Below are 13,335 nucleotides of genomic sequence, written 5' to 3' on the forward strand. Positions count from 1 at the left end.
GGCTCTACGGTTAATCACAAGGTCGCCAACTGGTGTTTTTAGGTGACCAGTAACACCATCAGTGGACTGGTGTATTCAGTGGTAGCCTTGGCAAGGTCACACTCAAAGATCAGGAATCAGGCAGGTACTTATTGTTATCACTCTATATTTACCAGTATAATATAGCCACAAGATCAATGGAGAGGATGATAAAAACACAAAGAGAGTTTTGTATTTTACTTAAAATGTCTGAAAGATGTCACAAGGCCACACAATAATCGATAAATCAACTGATCCTGACTCGGCCGGTAATTCCCACGGATATTATGCGATCACTAGAGGGCAACACTCTCCCCCTCCTCATCAAGTGTCAAGAACAGCTGATCGCAATGGCCTCTCCGCGCGAACTTGGCTTGTTTCCTAGATTCACGCGCGCTGTTTCTTTAAACTTTCCAATATTACTAGAAACTCGCACACTCGATATTTGCTAAATAAACCGTATTACTCAGTTACACTGTACTCAGGCTCAAACAGTCTTTTCTACAATCAATGCTATAATGATTCACTGTAATGGCTTTACATTGTTCTTCACTCAACCATATATTATGAAATATTAACACTGGAGTTTTCAGTACTTTCTCTCGTGAGCGATAACGCAATAATTCACTGTACTCACAAATGATTATTCACTGAATGAACATAGACATATATATGGTATATAAATCCATCATCAATACATGGAAAATAAATAGTTTCTGGGCACATAGCCTAACCTCCAAATACTGGCATAATCTTATATATAATTTACCACTATATGTTCATATCAAAATCTATAGAAAGATATACACAACACAGTAAATTTATCACTGGTTCCTGGTGCCTGTACACACCAATAATCAACATGAATATTACAAGTACTCTTGATAGTACTGTCTAGCACACTGGTGCTTTATCGTGACATGGGTGAGACTTGCTCACGACATATAAAATTCTCAGGCTAGAAAATATAGCCAAATAACATAGCTAACTAAAGGGGAATGGGGAGGGAACTAGAAACACCTACTTCACCCTATCCTCCGATGAGAGTCGAGATGTAGCTCCTGGTCCTCGTGTCGGGAACGCCCCCACACTACACGTCGTCGTGTCCTACCAGAGCCTCTCGTCGTCCCACCGTTTAGCGCGTCGTCTCCGTGCCTCCTCACTGCAGGTCCGTCCTCCTTCTTGACTTCTCGAAGGTTGGAGTCGGTCTCCTGGCCGTCGTCTTCTCCCAGCAACGGCTGTCGCCTACGTCTCAGCTACAGTCGTCCGGTTTCCCCAAATAGTCCTCTCTTCCTCAGCTACCCAGTGGCTCTGTCTGCCACTATGCTGTCACGAACTGGTGAATCGCCACAGACGTCACATACGTCACTGCACGGCTTCACTGCTTCTTTCACAGCACCTGACTGGAGCACGTGTTGCTCAAATAACCGTCAATTCCCTCTTCTGGTTCAACACATGAACTAGGGAAGACTTCTCAGAGTACTGGCGGACTTCAGGTGACGCGTAAATCCACGGGAGCGGGAACAACTGTCCTACTGACAGGACCAACCGTCGCACGTCCGACCTCTATGACGTGTCGTGTCTGACTGATGGCGCCAGCCCGGCTCGCGGGCCGGACCCCCTTCCTTCGTGACGTCACTTTTGCCACGGGAGGTTTTCATTGGCTCCCGGTGCCACATTGCTGTCGGTGACCAATCCGGTGCCACTGACGTCACACGGTTTTGGCGGGAGATCAGGGAGGCCAGCGCCATCTTGGATCCCTAAAGGGCCTAAACCACAGGCCAAAATATTACTATTTCACAAATTTCTCGGCTCTCCGAGAACACTTCACTCTCTCCCATATATCAAATTGTAGCCTGCAACGTAGAGAACGCTTGGGAAAAGTAGACATGACTCTTACTGCAGGCGTGGGAGAATTATAAAGGGGGGGGGGGAACTCCGTCACAATATATATATATATATATATATATATATATATATATATATATATATATATATATATATATATATATATATATATGTATATATATATATATATACATATATATATATATATATATATATATATATATATATATATATATATATATATATATATATATATATATATATAAAAAAAAAAATATATATATATATATATATATATATATATATATATATATATATATATATATATATATATATATAAGGCAGTCTTCTCTATGGCTGGTGTAAATGCAAATCACATTAAAATAAAGAGAAACAAAATGTTGACTGTTTGGCGGTTGTCTCCTGTGGTAAAGTGAAAGGGAAAAACACGCAAAACAAATCTTATAAATAATTAACTTTAAACAAATATAAACAAAATAAAGATAATCCCTTGGCTATGTACAGTGCGGATCAAAATATATACAAAGACAAAACACAATATAAAATAAAATAATGATTACTTTACTCTACAATAAGCAAGACAAAAATTAGTTAAAGGTGCTGAGAATAGTGGGCTGGCTGAAACCTCTACTATACTAATATACAGGACGTAGGCTTAAATAGAAGCGTCAGCTCGAGAGCACAAGAATATTCTGAGGCCAACTGCTTGTGTGAGATTAAATATAGATGACGCAGATGGCGCTAGAGCTGCGTGAAGTCACTGATTCACTAATGGGGAGAGTGTTGGTTTGAAGTGGTCGTTTGGTGATCGACGAGGTGGTGCGCCGGCAGTGAGGGAGGAGGGGTGAGGAGAATGAGAGTAGGTAGTGTACCCCCTGTAGAGATGTCTGTTATTCCACTTAAATGCTATTCTTGAATGTGGTATCATGGTGTTGCAGAAGTATAGAAGTAACGCGATGTAGGAAGAAGCAGGCTAAATCTCTCTTGAAAGAGATTACTGTCACAGCTCTCCCCCGAAGCCTGCTCTTATGGGTTAAGTTACTTCATTAAACGGTAAAGTGGTAGGAGTAGCTGCCTCTACCTCGTAGACTCCGGAGAGGGCGTATGCTATGATGTTATCCGAGCCCTTAATGAAGAATATCTCCAGGTTAAAGTTTTGTAGGTACAGAGCCCAGCGTAGAAGACATTGATTGCTGAATTGGACTTGTTGCAGAAATCGTAAGGGATTGTGGTCTGAATAGATGGTAATGGACCGATTACCTTGTAGGTAAGGTTCGAAATGTTGAAGGTTCAGGACGATGGAGAGTTCTTTTTCTATGGTGCTATAGTTCCTCTGATGAGGCTTCAATTTGTAGCTGAGAGGAAGAACCTCTTCACCACGCTGTTGCATTAGAACGCCCCCGATGCCGGTGCTACTTGCGTCGACATTGATGATGAAGGGCTTCATAATATCTGGAGAGGCGAGAATGGGATTAGAACATAGCAGAGACTTTAGTTGTTCAAAGGCAACGGTCTGTTGAATGGTCCAATGATACCGTTGCTTGGGGCTGGTCAGATTAATCAGTGGTGTCGCTACCGTATTGAAACTTTTTACAAACCTACGATAGTAAGATGCAAGGCCAAGGAAGCGCAGGACCTGCTTCCTGGTTGTAGGTTGTGGGTAATGCTGAATGGCTTGAGTATGAATGTCTAAAGGAGCTAGGCTGCCATTTCCTATCACATGTCCAAGATAACGCACATTACCTTTAGCAAAGGCGGACTTGCCCAAGTTGATGGTAAGGCCAATTGTCAGGAGCTTGGAGAACAATCGTTGCAGCTGGAGCAGATGTTCGTTCCAGGTGTTAGTTGCCACAACTATGTCATCCAAGTAGGCGTAGGTGTGATCTAGGCCATGGATGACGCGGTTGACAGCTCGCTGGAAGGTGGCCGGGGCATTACACAGTCCAAAAGGAAGGCGTTCATATCTGTACAGGCCAAAAGGAGTGGTGAAGGCAGATATTTCCTTAGCTCGCTCTGTGAGACTAATCTGATAGTAGCCCTTTAACAATTCAATCTGGGAGAGATAAGTAGTATTACCTACTGCGTCAAGGATATCATCTATACGAGGTAAAGGGTAAGCATCCTTGATGGTCACGAGGTTCAGTTTCCTATAGTCTGTACATAATCGTACTTTACCGTGAGGATTCGGCACCAAGATGCAGGGTGAGGCCCAAGGGGACTCACAAGGGGTGGCCAGCCCATGATCCAGGAGGTACTGTACGCATAACTTCCTTTTTGCTCGGGCTGATGCGGTAGAAGGGTTGACGAATCGGCCGGGTATCAGAAAGTAGCTGGATGTCATGTTGAACCACATTACATTCCAGGGGATCATCTCTGAACAACTTCTGATGTTCTTGGAACACTCTGATGAGAGGAGCACTGTTACAGTCCTGCAAATATTTAGGAAGATCTGTAAGAATTTCCGAGTTGGAAGGTACTAACTCAGAGTTAGTGCTTCCAGGAGGAGAAGCAGGGAAGGTCTCACTGTGGAGGTACGGATCTTGAAAGGTGGAGAGAGATACTAATACAGTGGGGGGTGTACCTTTATACTTCTTCAAAAGATTGACCTGGCACAACTGGGTCCTCCACCGCCTATCTGGAGTCTCAAGAACGTAGTTGTGGTTGTTTCTGCACTCCTTGATGCGGTAAGGTCCTGGAAACTTATTTTGCAATGGAGAACCTGGGATCGGAAAATATGCTAAAACGATGTCTCCTGCTTTAAATTTCCTGATTTTGCTGCATTTGTCAAAATGAGTCTTCATTCTATCTTGAGCTTTTAATAAATTATCGTTGGAAAATTTATGCACTCGCTCTAGAATGTGCTCTAAGTTTTGAAGAAACTGGGGCACATACAGAGGGTCACTGAAGGTGGGAATACGTAGAGAGTCTTTAAAAGCTTTAGGAGGAGTACGGTACTTACGTCCGTAGAGCATCTCATAAGGAGACACTCCTAGAGACTCATTTAGGAGACTTCTGAAAATACACATGATGATGTCAAGTTGTTTATCCCAGTCTTTCATAGTTTCATTGTAAAATTTCTTAAGGAGTGAGTTTATAATTTGGTGACTACGTTCAAGAGAACCCTGTGAAGCAGGATGATAGGGGCTGGACAATACCTGAGTAATGTTGAATTCTTCCAGTGTCTTCTTGAAGAGATCACTGGTGAAGTTGGTGCCGCAGTCACTTTGAATCTCCCGAGGAAAACCATATTGTGTAAAGATCTTCAACAGTTGCTTCACCACAGTAGCAGCCTTAATATTCTTTACAGGAACTGCTATGGGGAATCTGGTATTTGGACACAGGATGGTTAGTATATAAGCGTTGCCAGAACAGGTCCAGGGTAAAGGACCAACACAGTCTATGATGAGTCTGCGAAAGGGTTCCGAAGGCACCGGGATAGGAATCAAAGGAGCCTTGGGAAAAGAGATGTTGGGTTTTCCTTCCATTTGACATGTATTCCACTGTTGTACATAAGTTTTTACATCCTGAATCATACCTGGCCAGTAATAGTCTTGTCTGATGGCGTGATAGGTTTTATTAAAACCGTAGTGAGAAAGCGCTCCATGGGCCAGGTGTAGAATATCGGGCCGTAGGCTGGTGGGAACTACGAGTTGGTCGACATTAGCCCAATCGTCATCCTCCGTTAGTTTACTGGGTCGGTACCTGCGGTAGAGCAATTGGTTCTCTATAAAGAACCCAGGAATACTATCAGATTGAGTCTCGGCCTGGAAGAATAATGGTGTTAATGAGGGATCCTCCCTCTGCAACTTACGGAACTCCAGCATAGTGAGATTCGGTGGCAGATTCTGATGGACAAGGGCAAACACCAGCAAATTTGAATACATTTACTGGACAAGGCACATGGACAATACATATACACGTATAATAATATATATCTCCAACACTCTAAACTATTGTAGTCAGGTTGCACTCCAATACCATCAGGACTCTATCATCTGCTTATCAAGTGGTATCCTAACTCCTGACTCACCACCTAATAATACCAACCTCATCAAGTAGGTCAAGTCTTATAAGACAATATTGCACTATCAGCCTCACCAAGTGGGTAAATCATGCAGTACAATATGATATGGCGCTACCAACTCTGGAACATATAAATATCTGCAGGCATTTCAGCCTATGGCTATAATTTTATAAACATCAACATAAATATTCCCTGATAAACACCAATGATCAATCAATCACCCTATCAGTCCTAGAACACATGTATGTCACTGCAGGTAATCCAGCCTGCGGTCATAACTCTATATTTAAGTCAAAGTACTTCTTGGCACAAAAATAGTAATCAATCATACACCTTTCACTGCGTCTTGCACGCTAATGGCCACCAAACACTCTACCAACTCCCTACAATTAGTCAACTAGAACTTCCCGTCCACATCTGGAAGTTTACTACCCTGACATCATCAGGTTTTTTCGGGTTTATCTTCCAGGATCCTCCGTAGCTCTTCCAGGCCGCTACACCATGAAGTCTTCCTTGAGTAGCAATGGTGCTTCACCACTGGTATCACAAAAGCGTGTGAAACTTCATTCTACTACTCCTCTTCTCACAGCTTGAGGTTCTTTTCCTCACTATATGCCTGCTCTCCCACAGAGCTTAGTACCTTCCACAATCTTGGAGTCTCATCAACTACTCCCTCTCTGCTGGCTTCGACGTTCTCAGCAACTTCTTCCCTAGACAAACCTGCAACTCATTGACACGCCAATAAAAATGTTTCCCTATGAACACAAACGAAATAAACCACACAATATGTTTACACCCAACATCTCTCTGCTTTCTTCATGCTGTGAGTGTGGACTGACGTTTGAGCTGGTCCATCCTCCGCCCGGCCCAGCGGCCCTTGAGGCAGCTGTCCTTCTCAGTTGCCCTCCAGTGGTCGGAGTGGACAAACATCGCTCCACCCTCCAGGATGTTCTTCCATCTTTACTCTCTTATTTTAGGCCTTCTGCCTTAATAACATATGCCTAATGTATCAATAAACATTCGTTACGACCGCTGGGCACACTATCAACTATAGGCAATCACTGTAAACTGGTTAAAATTATGCTTACCACAAAAAGGTCTCCTGCAGGGCGCTCCTCGATGGGGCGGCGACACTTAGGGCGCCTCAGGCTACCCCCAGAACTGCTTTAACTGCTCCCTCAACACCTTCTGCAGTTCTTGACTTGAACTGACACGCCTCCTAACTTATTCCTCAGTCGAGACGTCTGTCCACTTCCTTCTTCTTGAAGGTGTATCAAACAGGGGTTCCTCTCTAACAAGGGCTCAAACGGAGCACGCCCTCTCCTCACGATTCCTTTAGCTCAAGTGAGCTCAAGCTCCTCTAAAGCGAGCCTCACACCTCCTGCAAACTCGCCACATCTTATATCAAGTCGTTTACTTATTTTCTTATTCACTGTCCACATTCTTAAATTATCTATCAATTCCAACCAATTATTTTACATATGAACCTTCATGTCTATATTTCTTTGATCTCCTAATCAGGTCAGGCCTGATAGAATAATTCTCAAAGGGAGACTCGTTTTTTGGCTACCTAGGATCATAACACTCCCTCCCCCTTGTTTTTTAGAATTATTCCAGTGGCTAGGCTCGGGATAACGCATCAGCCACTACATTGTCTCGTCCTCTTATGTGCGTTATCACCAGGTCATACTCTTGGAGCAATAAAAACCACCTGGTTAACCTCTGGTTCGCATGCTTCATTTTTCTCAGGAAAACTAGGGGATTATGGTCTGTATACACCGTCACTGGGTCTCCTCCCCCACTCACATACACTCCAAAATGTTTCAATGCCATCACCAGTGCCAAGATCTCTTTCTCGACCGTACTGTACGACCTCTGGTGCTTAACGAACTTCTTCAACAAAATGGACACGTGTCAATAAATTCCATCACTCTGCTGCGTCAATACAGCTCCAGCCCCTATATCACTGGCATCTACAAATAACGTAAACGGCACTCCAAAATTTGGCGACACTAGTACAGGCGCCTCGGTCAACAGTCTTTTGGTCTTTTCAAACGCTTCTTGCGCTGTTCCATTCCACTCTCACTTCTTGCTCTTTGATAGCAAACTCGTCATAAGAGCGGCTACGTTGGAGAAATTTTTGCACAAGGTATCTCAACAATTCTTTCTTACTCCTGGGTACTGGGAAGTTGTCGATGGCCTCTACCTTTGTTCTTACCGGAGCAACCTCACCTTGCCCTACTATATATCCAAGGTACTCCAGGCGGGCTCTTCCAAACTCTCTTTTTGCTAAGTTGATCGTCATGTTGGCCTTCTCCAATCGATCGAACAAATTTAAAGGTCAATCCATGTGATCCTTCCAGGAATCAGCGATCACTATGATATCATCGATGTACACTGCACATCCTTTGTAATACCTAATTCATTACTCCTTGGAAACAACTGCCACTATTCTTCATTCCGAACAATACCACTTTATACTGGTACAAGCCGTGGGGGGTCGCGAACGCTGAAACCCTCTTGGCTTCCTAGGACAGGGAAATCTGGTAGTATCCCTTCAGCAGATCTATTTTTGAGACATACCGCGCACTCCCATTCCGATCTAGGCAATCATCTATGAGTGGTATCAGGAACGAGTTAGCGACTGTGACTGCATTCACTTTCCTGTAATCGGTGCAGAACCGGTACGTACCATCACTCTTCTTTACGAGGAGGCACGGTGAACCCCAGTCACTCTCGCTAACCTCTGCCTAGTCGTTATCTAGCAAATACTTTACTTCTGCTCTCATCGCCGCTGCTTTCTCCGGGTTAACTCTGTAAGGGTGCTGCTTGATGGGGTCAGCACTCCCTACATTTACTTCATGCACAGTTCCGCGGTGTTTTATGGGCACGTCCGTGAATAACGACTTATTCTTCCGGAGGATCTCCACTAGTTCCTGGCGTTGGTCATCCTCCAAATGACCCAGATGCTCACTAATCTTGGCCAGACTTTCCGTATTCGATATCTTCGCGCCATCGGCCCTCTCTAACTTACCGTTATCCTCCTCTATTCCTTTGCCGTCTCCCACACAAAGCACAGTCGTCTGCAATGGGGTTTCCATCTGTTCATTTTCGCCTAGAGGTTATCTCTGTCATAGTACTTCTTTATCATGTTCACCTGGCAAACCTGTGACTTCCTCGGACGATCTAGCATATGTATTACATAATTCACATCCTCTAGCGCCTTCTGGATGGTATACGATTTTGCTTGCACAAAATCTAAACTCGTATATACTTCCTTTCGCCGGCAGGAGGACTAACTCCTGATCTCCTTCCTGAAATCTCCTGTCCTTTGCCATCCTGTCGTGATATCTGACCATCTCCGTTTTGGACGTTGTCAAATTTTCCTTGGCCAAATCTCTGGCCCTAGAGAGTCACTCTCTAAAAGTCTTTTCATATTGTCCCACATCCACCTTCTGCCTATCTTCGGTGAGCTGTTCCTTCAGTGTACCCATTGGGCTCCTCACTGAGTGTCCGTACACCAAATGAAATGGGGGTGAATCACAGTGGTTCCACTACCGCATCCCTGATGGCAAACAACATGGATGGTAATGCCACGTCTCACTTACTCCCTTCTTCAGCGCAGTATACCCTCAACAAGCTCTTTAGCGTTCCATGGAAATGCTCCAACGCTCCCTGCGACTAAGGATGATGCGGTGACGAGCGCACTTGCTCTACCCTCCATCCTTTCACAGTTTCCCTAAACAACTACTGGAAGACGCTCCATTGGTCCGTCTGGACTACCTTGGGCATGCCTACCCACGCAATGTAGTTCTGTAGTCTATTCAGAACGGCTCGTGACGTCACTCTTCTCAGGGGGATCGCTTCGGGGAAACGGGTGGCTGTGCACATTATGGTCAGTAAATACTCGTAGCCTTTTCTGGTTCTTGGCAACGGACCTACACAGTCTATCAAGACCCTCTCAAAAGGTTCACTAAACGCCGGTATGGGCTTTAAAGGTGCCTTCGGTATAGCTGGAGCCGGCTTACCTGCACATTGGCATGCCTAACATGTCCTACAATACCTCTTTACATCCTTCCACACGTTCGGCCAATAGAAGTGCTCCTGCACCTTATTTAAGGTCTTCTTCACCCCTAAGTGCCCTGCCATATCTACGGAGTGGGCTAGTTCTAGCACTGCCATCCTGAACTCCTTCGGCACTAACACTTTGTGCTTCTCTAACCATACCTTATCTGCGCCAGCTTTGTCCGGTCGCCACTTCCTCATTAGTACGTCATTGTCTAAGTTGTAATACATGGGGGACTTCGGACATCAGTTTCCCCCTTTCGCCTCCCTGATTAGATCTATACACCCCTCTTTCTGTCCCCTAATCAGGTCCGCTCAGTTCACGCTGAACCGTTCAGGTAGGGTCATCTTCATTTCCTGTCTCCTCAAATCTTCCTTTTTCTGAGCTGAACCTTCACCGAACAACCCAGACATGTCCACGTTGACCTCCCTTGGTGGAGTCGACACTGCTACATCATCTCCAGTGTTATCCTCGGCGGCTACATCCGACTCTGTCACTACTCAGGCCGGATATACAAAAACTTGACTGTCCTCTGCTTCATCTTCGAGGATGCTGACTAGGACAAGTACCGCAGACATTCTGGTACTTCTCCGGCACAGCTTTTACTATCAGCTCTGGCAACACCTTGGACCCACACAAGTCATTCCCCAGGATCACTTGGACTTAAGGAACAGGTATGTTGGGGCACACTCCCAACATCACCTCCGCCGACAAATAATCTAACTTCAACTGGACAGCACACACGGGCATGTCACTCTTAGACAACAACCCATGTACCTTTATCCTCCTACTGCCAGCTAACAGTTGATTGTTTCCGATTAGACCTCTCAGAATCAAACTCTGATTGGCTCTAGTATCTCTGAGGATAGTAACCTCTACCTCAGGCTGACCCTCTATACCGACCCATCCTTTGCTAATGAACGGCCTATAATGCTCATTCATCAAATCTACCTTCTGTGGCTTTTCTTGTTGTACATCGACGTACTTCTTCCGGGGTATCACACGTGGTCAGGGTCACGACTCTTGCCCTGCCGACAATGTCGCATCATGTGACCTAATCTGTTACACTTGTAGCACTTTATTTGGGAGAAATCTTTCCTATACGCCCCTGAGTGGCTCTGACTCTGCCAGCTCATATTGGAGTTCCTCGGGCCAGACGTACTACTCGTACTCTGTGGAGCTTCACTGGACTCTTGTCTCCTCTGCACATTTTTATTTTTCTGCTTACCTCCAGCAGGCAGACTCTGCAATTTTCCTTCCTGGGGCTTAAAATTTGCTGATTTGCTTGTCTGTCCCCCAAAACTTCTTCCTCCCCAGACTGCACTGGGTCTGCTGTTGCTGCGTCTCACCTCATTCTTCACTCTGTTTTCCCTTAAATCTCTTGTATGCTACCGTAATCATATCCGCCCTATCTGCAGCATGTCTCAACTCCTTTATCCCTGCTTCTTGGATCTTGAGCTTTGTCTCGGGATGCATCATTTCTAGGAACTTTTCCATGACCATCAATTGCTTCAGGTCAGTGTAAGATCCAACTCCGTCAGCTTCAATCCATTTCTGATATCGTCTTTCCAGATCCCTTGCTGTCTCGGCAAATGTACATGCTCCAACTTTCATCATCTCTCTGAAGCGCTTCCTATAAGCTTCTGAGGTCAACTGAAATGAGCGCAATATGCTGTTCTTCACTGTGGCATAATCATGGCACTCTTCCAGTGACAATTGGGTGTATGCCTCTCTGGCAGCACCGGTCAATCTTAACTGGACCAGCTGGGCCCATTCCTCCTGTGGTCACTCTTTAATACTGGCTACTTTTTCAAAATGCTCGAAGAAGCTCTTTGCCTCTTCAGGCACAAACAAGGAAATGTCCTTTTCCCTAACCCTATTATCTGGTGGACTTCTGATGTTCATACTTCTTCCAGACATTCTCGTTGTCAAGTCACCGGACTGCACTCTCCTGGGTGCCCCCATTGGCCCACAAGCAATCGAAGAGGTCCTGGATGCAAAAATCACTGATCTAAAGAGAATGATGGACAGGATTGACAAGATTGATGCCCATGATGCTCTCTTTCTCCTCACAAGATGCCTATCTCTCCCTAAGTTGACCTACTTTCTGAGATGTTCTCCATCCTACAGCAGCCCTAAGTTTAATGTATTTAACACCCTTCTGAAGTCCATGCTGGTGAAAGTCCTGAACCTCCCATTGGACGATTCTCAGTGGGAGCAAGCAACCCTTCCTGTAAAACTTGGCGGCCTTGGTGTCCGCACAGCCTCCAAAATTGCTCTACCAGCCTTCCTTTCCTCTTATGCATCGCACGACCTCGTCAGAGATATCTTACATGCAACCCTGAGAGATTCAGCAGGAATATACGATCCTGCTTTCACTGAATGTTCAAACCAGTGGGATGCTCTTGCAGCCCTAGCAACCATTATAGAGCCAACAAAAAAATACAAACAGTCCGGCCGGGACCACCCACTAGTGGAAAAAGTAGCTGATACCATGCTCAGCGCCGCAACATCAGACAAGGAGAAAGCCCGCCTCAGAGCAGTGCCTGCCCCCTCATGCAGGAGACTTCCTCCTGGCAGTACCCATGTCAGCAATAGGCACACGCCTAGATTCAGAATCCCTTCGTGTAGCAGTGGCCCCTCCGCCTTGGTGCCCCAATTCACACTGAATACAAGTGTATTTGCAACAGGGTGGAAGCAGACCAATATGGACTGCATGAGTCGTGTTAGAATTATTAATCTTACTTTTTCGGTCATATATAACAACATATGTTTACAAGAAAGACTGCTACCAAAATATACTAATATATATGTTTCTATATAAATAAAAATCTAAATGTTCGTTTGTTCAAAATCGCTAATCTCCGAAAGTTTTTCACCAATTGCTTTGAAATTTTCACACAACATTCCATTTGCATGCAGGCAAGTTTTTATATACATACTATATCGATATCACGTCTGTGACAGGAATTTTTTTTTTTTTTTTTAAACTGTGATTTTCATGTGAGGGAAATGTTTGAAACCTCTTTACCGATTGCTTTGAAATTTTGATACAACGTTGCATTGGAATAGGCGAGTGTTTTTATATGTCTACTATATACATGCTTCAACTGTGACAGGAAAAAACATGCTTTTTTTGAAAAACAGTGCCATCTGTAGGACGTAGGAGCAATGCACGCTTTAATCTCCAAAAGTTCTTCACTGAATGCTTTCAAATTTTGACACAATATTCCATTCAAATACGTATATGTTTTTATATACCTACTATTTAGCTGACACACCTGTGACAGGTAAAAAGATGCATTTTTTAAAACAGCGCCATCTGTTGCACATAAGACCAACACAAGCTATTCAAAAT

The sequence above is a fragment of the Procambarus clarkii genome, chromosome 85, assembly GCF_040958095.1.
Source record: "Procambarus clarkii isolate CNS0578487 chromosome 85, FALCON_Pclarkii_2.0, whole genome shotgun sequence".
Lineage (NCBI taxonomy): Eukaryota > Metazoa > Arthropoda > Malacostraca > Decapoda > Cambaridae > Procambarus > Procambarus clarkii.